The sequence below is a fragment of the Octodon degus genome, unplaced genomic scaffold (genome assembly GCF_000260255.1).
Source record: "Octodon degus isolate 3935 unplaced genomic scaffold, OctDeg1.0 scaffold00049, whole genome shotgun sequence".
In the NCBI taxonomy this organism is placed as follows: Eukaryota; Metazoa; Chordata; class Mammalia; order Rodentia; family Octodontidae; genus Octodon; species Octodon degus.
The window spans coordinates 3,921,017-3,927,710 of NW_004524625.1; the positions used below are offsets into that span (position 1 = coordinate 3,921,017).

The 6,694-nt window shown below is 36.6% G+C and overlaps 1 protein-coding gene across 1 annotated transcript in view; it reads right to left on the reverse strand.

Annotated features, from left to right (window-relative positions):
- Rsf1 (remodeling and spacing factor 1) overlaps window positions 1–6,694 on the reverse strand; it is a 155,569-nt gene that overhangs the window by 85,743 nt on the left and 63,132 nt on the right. The gene's annotated exons all lie outside the window — the stretch shown is intronic.

Below are 6,694 nucleotides of genomic sequence, written 5' to 3' on the forward strand. Positions count from 1 at the left end.
CCTTTCACTTTTGTGGGTCTTTTTATCAACAATATCTTTCCTGAGTTATGAAGGAATCATATGTTGAAACCTTACCCCTCTATTCAAATGACTGTGGATAGAGGGTCTTTCAGAGAAAATTAGGGTTAAATGAGGTCATACGGTGGGCCATAATTCAAAATAACGGATGCCTTGTAACAGGAAGATGGATCAAAAATATTTTTCCTTCCCATTCCCACACACAGAGGAAATGGCGACAGTAAGAGCTGTGGGCAAGCCAGGAGCACCCTTGGCAGGACCAAATCTGTCAGCACTCACTCAGATTTGGCCCTTGAGGCCCCAGAACTATGAGACCATGAATTTCTAATTTCTTGTTTTACTTACCCATCTTGAGACATTTTATTAGACAAGCCCTAGCTGAGTAATAACATGGATCCAAAAGCATTTCTGGAGAAATCTCAGCACTTCATGAAAAATAATTTGAAAATTGCTCTATTAAAGAAATTTCTTGTACTGCAAACAATCTACTGTTTCTATATCTGAATTTTCAGATTATTATTATTTTTTTAATTTATTTTGTGAATTTAGGGCAGAGTGTACAAGGTCTCACTATACAAATCGGACTCATTTGATTCTCCTATTTTCAGCCTCCCAAGTGCTGGGATTACAGCCACACGTCCCCATGCCCAGTTCAGATTACTTTTAAAGCACTACCCATGCCAAGCACAATTCTCAAAGCAAATGAACATTCAAAGCCTCCGTATATTTTGTTCCATGATCTACAAACCATGACCTATTTCAACAGTAAAACTAATTTTTAAGTCAATTCATCAAAAGGACAATAAAATGTAAATTGACAGCTATTTCAATGGTTAAATAAATACCTAATGAATGTATTTGATGATGTTTGTCATATATAATATAATAGGTCTATAAAAGCTACTACTTAGTGTTGAAAAATAACTGGACTTTAGGTAACATATATTAAAGTGTTAATGAATTAAAACATTACACATATAGTAGACTTTGAGGTTTACATCTGGATGTCGCCATAAAACCTCACGGACTCAGAGGCAGGGTTTTTAAAAAGTGACTAAATCACAGAGGTGGGACAGCTCAGTGTGATGTCTGGAGGCCAGGCCAGTCTAACAGCAGGAAGGCCACTGGGGTTAGACCTGATATGATATGCAGTCCCTGTCTGTTTCCTCCTTTGAGCTGTTCTTCCTGGTTGCCATATAAGTGAGCAGTTTCATTCACCTTCCAATATGCAGAACTAAAGCTTCTAAAATACGAACTGAAACAAACCTTTCCTCCTTTAAATTTCACCTTTTGGGTACTATGCCCCACAGACAAAATGACTAAAACAGAATACATGCTTAGCATGTACAAATTAAAACAAGGGGCTGTGGAGATAGCTCAGTAGAATAAGCACTTCCCTGGCAAGCTCAAGGGTCTGAGTTCAATCCCCAGTTCCGCAAAAAAAAAAAAAAATTAAAAACAAGGACAAAACAACCACAAAAAAACAGGTATGGTGACTCAAGCCTACAATTCTAGCACTCTGGAAGACTAATACAAGAGGATCACAAATTCAAGCTCAGCCTAAACAATTTGGTAACTTGGTGAGACCCTGCCTCAAAACAAAAGCTGAAAATTAACTGAGGCTGCAGCTTTGTGCAGAAGCTCTGGGTTCAATGCCTTATACCTAAAAGGAAAAACAAAAAAAAACCTAAACAAAGAAGAGTATACATATGTTCACTATTATGATTACAATCTGGAATATATTTAAAAAATATGGAGTATCCCTTAACATTTCACAAAAAGTATGTCCAAAATGAAGTTAAAAGAAAGCTGAAAAAGAACTGACAAAACAGAAAAGCATGAATTGAGCAGTGAGAATTATATGATTTATGTACTTTACAAATCTTTTTTAAAATAGTGCTGAGAAACCTTTCCCAACTTCATCCCCTTAGGAAATGAGTGACATGTCTAGCTCTCAAAAATAAGTTAGACCGGGGCTGGTGAGATGGCTCAGTGGTCTAAAGCACCTACTTAGAACAAGCTTAGCAAAACCCAGGGACCACGGTTCAATCCCCCAGCACCACATGCCAGCCAGCCCGCCCCCTGGTGGGCTGAGCTGGCCACACACACACACACACACACACACACATAAATTAAAAAAAAAAAATAAGTTACACCAAGAAAATGAGTAACACCTAACTATAAGTCATGGTATTTCTCTCCCACTTTACCTTTTCTAGCCTCAAATACAGGGACATTCATTGGAAGCAATAGGATTCTTTAAAATAAATATTTTAAAATTTAACAGGCAACTTCGCTAGGGGTAGTGGTGCACTCCTCCACCCGGGAAGCTACAGCAAGGTGTAAATCCTGGCAAAACTCTTGTCTCAAATATTCAGAAAAACAACAATGACAGTTCACAGGCAATGAAGAAAGCTTAAATTACTCTTAAAAGACCTTACATAATAATGACTACTAGAAACTGACATCTGGTAAAAACATAAATTTAATAAGAGTATCTACTATGCATTAGGCACAGTAATAGGTGACAAGACTTTGAAAAATACATATACATCCCTAATCTCAGAGAACCTAAAATTTAAGTGTGAGACTGGGAGCAGACAGAAGAAAACAGCTACAAAATTACATATAGTATTTTATAGGTTGCACCTGATACAATACTTTTGCAAAGAAAATATTCTACACATTCAACCATTTATAGTCAGTAAATACTGACCAAGTGACAACTATGCATGAGGGACTGGTTCAGGTGCTATAAATATTAGACAGTGAAAAAATCCTGGTCCTTACAAAAACTTGATTCATCTGGTGAAGACAAAACATGACTTTAGAGTGAAAAGTACTACAAAGAAAATTACACAATGAGACCCTAAGACTGTGAAGGACAACTCAAGGGCAAGGACTGTTTTATACACTTGTGTACAAAGAATCAAGGAGCTAAAACAGTGCACCCGTTATGAAAAACAAAAGCAGTGTGGTACAGTAGAATACAGGACTCACTGGTGAAGAAGGAGCAATAAGCAGTGAACTAAAAAGAGAAAGAGGCAGATTATCCCAGGAACAAATGAGGCGGCAGTGTTGGGGGCTTCACACAGGAAGCACATACTCCACCAAATGAGCTACATCCCATCCTAGATTAAGAAATTGGTTTGCCAGTTGGAAGGCAAGAGGATCCCACACATTAAGAAGTTACAAGAGAAAAGGAATCACTGTAACTGTAGTAACTAAGCTAAAGGAAAGGAAACCAGTCTAGAGGTTCTCACAATAACATAAATGACAAGGATGGAGACAGCAATGATGGAGTACATGGAGATGAGCAATACCAAGGAAATTAACTTAATCTGGGGTAGGTGATACACTGTTAGTAATGTTAATATTGGCAGGACAGGAGATACAGCTGAGTGGTTTAAGTTTCTACCTGGCAAGCTCAAGGTTCTGAGTTTAATCCCCGGTTAAAAAAAAAAAAAAAAAAATTAATATTGACAATATGGGAATGAAAAGGTAAGTCTACAGTAACCAACATGTTCAATTTTAATGAATGATTTATATGACAATTCCATTTACCAAGCCAAAAAATAATATACCCTAGGTCACAAAAAACATACTAGAAAAATAATGACAGGTCTACTCCAGCTCTAGCTATACTAACTTTGGTATGTATCTAAATAGTTCTGTTTGTGTCGGTATCTTTATCAACTCAGTGAAGGTCAGTGAAAAAGAACAGGTTTTTTGTTTGAGAAATGAAAAAGGATTTAAAGGTGATACTTCTTATTTTTGATTCGGGCAAGTGATGGCGTATTTACTCTACTGAATCAGCAATATTATTCAGAATAGTCTGAGTTACAAATGTTCATGATCCATAGACTGACCACCTATTTTTATAAATTCATTTATTTAGCTATTACTTGTAGCTACTTTCACCGAACAGCAGCAATGTTCAATATTGTGTCAGGGACTCTAAGGCCCATAAGCCTAATACATCAGAGAAAAACTTAACAATCTCCAGTTTACAGCAACAAATATTTATGTCTCCCACACTGTATGTTGATGATCAGTTAGAAGTGGCTACACTCCACATCATCTCCAACCCAAGATGACTACAACAGTAGCAGCTACTACAGTAAAGGGAATACAGAACCCGGAGGATCTGCCCTGTAGCTTTTTAACATGGCAATTTTCCATGCATTTTACTGGCCAAAACCAAGTTACAAGGCCATGCCTAAATTCCCCAGCCTCGTACACACTCCTCCCATGTGCAGAGTAACTCAAGTCTCCTCTAGTTCTCCCTTTCACAGCCATTTCCTGAGCCTAAGGACATTCCCCTAAAAGGGACATTTTTCCAAACTCCTTTAAAAATAGTTATGACCATGGGATTTGTTCTCCCAAAAAAAACAGAAAACACCTTTGCTTTATTAAATAGAAATGACATATGGGTGTGGAGGTACATGACTGTAATATCAGAACTCTGGAAGCTAAGTCAGGAAGACTAAGTTCAAGCACAGCCTGGGCACCTCAGCAACTTAGTGGGAACCAGTCTCAAAATAAAAAATTAAAAATGTGTAAAAAGAGAAGGAAGCTTAAAGGTATGAAGCTCAATGCAAAAGCCCTGGGTTTGATCCCTACTACCTCAAGCAATGAAAATCACTGTACCTGGACTTCCTTTCCCCAGCCTGCAGCACATTCTACCATTCAGAAACTGTCCTAGAGCTTAGGACAGTTTGAAATAGGAAGAATCTGGGTCCCAGATTCTTTGTTCTTCCCAAAAAAACAGAAAACACCTTTGCTTTATTAAATAGAAATGGCATATGGGTGTGGAGGTACATGCCTGTAATATCAGAACTCTGGAAGCTAAGTCAGGAAGACTAAGTTCAAGCACAGTTTGAAATAGGAAGAATCTGGGTCCCAGAATAACCTCATAAAACATCTCACAGAACCTTAAAGGTCTAGACCAATATTATTCATATTATTTTGACAAAAAGTAATAAGCTTACTGATTATTTAAGCAACTATGTGTTAGGTTCCCTTTGTTAGTGGTTTAGGTTCTCATCTAGATTCATCATCATTTTCTTCACTAAAGACGCACAGTATGTACCTGATTAAGTACTAAAAATATTCAAGATGAAGACATGAGCTATATTTCTACTGGGCAAAGAGGCTGAGTAAACAAAAACTTCCAGCAAACAAAAGCCCAACTCTGTATGGCCTCACTGCTGAATTTTAGAGTAATATTTTATTTTATTTTATTTTTAATTTTTATTTATGTGTGTGTGTGTATGTGTGTGTGTGTGTGTGTGGCGCCAGCTCAGTCCACCAGGGGGCAGGGCTGGCTGGCATGTGGTGCTAGGGGATTGAACCGCGGTCCCTGTGCTTTGCTGAGCTTGTTCTAAGTAGGTGCTTTAGACCACTGAGCCATCTCACCAGCCCCTAGAATAATATTTTAAAAACTAGCATTAATACTGTACTTAACAAAAACTAAGAATTAAAGAGAAGGGCTATGGAAGTTGTGCACTGGCAGCTCTCGCCTTGCATGTACAAAAGACCCTGGGTTTGATCCCAAGCACTCAGAAAGAGAAAAAAAAATAAAAGAGAAAACATCTCAATTTATTTATTTTTTATTTTAATAATATCCCAATTTATTTTTTTTCTTTCCAATTTATTTTATGGCGATAGTATTACCCAAATACAAAAGCCAAAGGATCACAAAAAAAAAAAAAATAATAATAATAATAATAATAGTACCTCTTATGAATACAGCAACATATTTTAAAAAATAAATTTAAACAAATCTAGAAAAGCATAATGGGGGAGAGAGTGAGAGCGACTGCAAGCTTGACTGTGCATATAAAAAAAATCAATCAATGTAATGTATCATATTAATGGAGCAAAAGACAAAAACTATAGTTATCACAACAGAAGAACCACCATAGGACAAAAAAAAACAAAAAAACAAACCAGGCTGTCATGATTAAATAAAAAATAATAGTGTATACATACATCTCAATTAAAACTTTGCGCCTTACAGAGCAATACCAAGAGTGTGAAAACATTAGACTTTGTGGCACACGACTGAATTCCCAGATACTTGGGAGACTGAGGCCAGAGAACAAGATCAAAGTTGGCAAGGCAACTTGGTAAAACCCTGATTCAAAAATTGAAACTGCTGGGAATGTAGTTCAGGGTCCCTGGATTCAATCTTCAGTACTTCAAAAATCAAGCAAACAATCAAGTAAAAAAACAACACAGGAATGGGAGAACATGCTAGCAAATCATATATAATAGTAAGGGCCTAGTATATAAAAATACCTACCCACATACAAACTCTTGCAACTCAAAAACGAAAATACCAACAACCAGGTAAAACAAAGGTAAGGACAAAAAAAAAAAAAAAAAAAAGATAAACAAAGGAAATAAGCACATGAAAAGCAGGTTCAACATAAACAGTCATTAGACAAATTAAAATCAAAACTACACTTCATACCCACTAAAATGGTTATACTAAAATAACACAAACATATATTGGTGAACAAGAATATATATATATAAAAAAAAATCCTTACAGATTCCTGGTAGAAATGTACATCAGTGCACTTTTTGCAGAGAAGCCTAACAGTTCTTTGAAGAGCTAATTATAGAATTACATACAATGCAACACTTCCATTTTGGGCACATACTCAAA